The sequence below is a fragment of the Elephantulus edwardii genome, unplaced genomic scaffold, assembly GCF_000299155.1.
Source record: "Elephantulus edwardii isolate Elephantulus edwardi_28Jun2011 unplaced genomic scaffold, EleEdw1.0 scaffold00190, whole genome shotgun sequence".
Classification (NCBI taxonomy): Eukaryota; Metazoa; Chordata; class Mammalia; order Macroscelidea; family Macroscelididae; genus Elephantulus; species Elephantulus edwardii.
Genome location: NW_006399940.1, coordinates 2,638,799 through 2,641,061, shown reverse-complemented (window position 1 = coordinate 2,641,061; position 2,263 = coordinate 2,638,799). Strand labels below are relative to the sequence as shown.

At 40.5% G+C, this 2,263-nt stretch overlaps 1 pseudogene; it reads right to left on the bottom strand.

Moving 5' to 3' along the window:
* Positions 1-251: 251 nt before the first annotated feature.
* Positions 252-1,037, bottom strand: LOC102849158 (annotated as a pseudogene).
* Between the last annotated feature and the right edge of the window lie 1,226 nt (positions 1,038-2,263).

The following is a 2,263-nucleotide window of genomic DNA, read 5'->3' as shown; positions in this document are numbered from 1 at the left end:
ATGCTGATTAGTTGGTATTTCAAAATAGGTATATTATCTTTGAGCAGCCTTTGGGATAAAGTGCACTGCATTTTGTTTCTAGTCACATTGTACTTCACTGACTTATACTTGCTGAAAAATGTCAAAGTTAAATAGTTCTTGAACCAAAAGTCCAGTGAATTTGACTACTCTTTTCCTTCACTTTTATTTACATGTCCATTTATAACCACCGTTTCTCCAAAATAATCCACTTACTCTACCAAAACCCAATGCTATAAAAGTTCTCTAAAAGGCTCAGATGTTTTGGGAAGTCTTTGAAAGATCACAGCATTCTGTAAATGTGCTTCTTCCAGAGTGACAGTCTCACTCATCTAACAATTTGAGGAAGGGAAGCACTGTTGTCAGAGAAAAAGGAAGACTTCTTTGAGATCCTTGTTATCTTTCTATGAAATCTTTGAAGTGGCTCACCCTGTGAGACATGTTAAATCTCTGGATAATCCTTTTTCCATTGGCCAACCAGATCTATACGTTAGTGATTGGTTCCAGATTGTTTAACAGGACAGTACGCAAGTTGTTTTTATTCTCAACCCCAATACTCTTTATTTTAGAAACAATTTTTGGTGTGGCACTTCCCAATCTGTGACCCACTCCCGAGAAGGGCTGGAATACAGGCTTGGTTGACATACAAACTACATTTTTCTTATCTTCATTTTTAACATCCACTTCCTCTTTATCATAAATCCCCTGTAATTCTAAAGGTAATTCCCCCTTTTTGGTGGAGTTCAGAAACTGCTGGCTTGTACCATCAGAATAACTTCTGAAGCCATCACTGATTGTGAATGCATTTTTCCATAATTTCATATTTATATTTGCCTGCTTCTTCTTTTCAGTAGGTGACAAGCATTTGGCAGCAACCTTCTGAGCATCCTCAAAAAGGTTATCAAGAAAATATTCACAATTCCTTTGTCGAGTATCACTAACAGGTGGGGTGGGTTGTTAGATCCTGTTTCACAAATCCACTCTTCTTTTATAGTATCAAGATTATCTACTTCTTTCATTCTCTTTTGCCTTACTCCAGTCGCAGCCCCTGGAGGTGGCGGTGTCACCTCCCGGTCTCCACCTCAGCTCCCTGTAGAGGATGTCAACATTGCTGCCTGTACGTCGGAGACCCTCAGACCCGGGACTCTGCCACCGTGAGTTCCGCAGGTTCAGCGGCTGCCGTCCTGCCACACGACCTACCCGTCTCCTCTGCCGGGCACCTGAGCAAGTGCCTGAGTGGGCCTTCATTTGTTTTATATGCATTGTTTTTGATTTTTTTTAAGTTCCTCTCGGGTTTTGCTTATAGTGTCCTTTACTTCTTCAAGTTTGTATTTCTTCCATTCAAAATATTCCATCATTGTTCTTTTAAATTCTGTGTCAGAAAGTTTCATCAGACTTTATTCCTTAGGGAAATCTATTGATACTGTGTCACTTTTTGGTGTGACATCTTGTTTTAAGTTTGTGTAGGGTGTGAAGAAGCCTGCTTCTTCTGTGATATTGGTGTGGTAGAGTTTTTTCACACCTGATGTGATCACAGAAACTCAGTCTGATGTTCCTGCTCCAGAGGAGGACCTAACAGCTACTGTGCCTGAGTTTCTCTCTGAACTTTTGACTCAAGGGAAGATTTGTTTCAGTTCAGGAGAGAGATAGTCTCTGAATTAGCATCCTCTTTTGTCAGATAACTGCTGCAGCTTGGTCATTCAAAGGTGTCCTAGGCTAAAGGCAGCTCAGTTTTGTTTTGGAGGAAGGAAATTAAATGGGTTCACCTGTGATACTGATATCCCTGGCAGAGTTCAGAGGGGTGGCAGCAAGTCATCCTCCAGATGTTGGGGCTGGGGTATCCAAATGGGGACCAGGTCCTCTAGATGGTGAAGCCAGATCTTCTAGGCAGTATGGCCTGGGACTTCAGGTGAAGGGCCAGGTATCAAGATACTCTTGATTGAGGACAAGGATTCAGGAAAGCAAAATGACATACACATACCAGACTACATCTAAACAAGTGTACATTGTAGAGATGTTAAGAAGGAGTTAGCTTACTTTTCAGTGTAAATATGAAAATTCTAGAATATTGCCTATGAGATCAAAATTATTGATTTCCCACCTGACTAGAGGAAAACATTGTATTCCTCTTAGTAAAAAGTTATTCTGTAATGGTTGTAAATGATTAACAATAATCTTCAAAGAATAGAGTCTTAGTGGCACAGTTGTTAAGGCACTAACCTCTAAACCAAAGGGCCAAGATTCA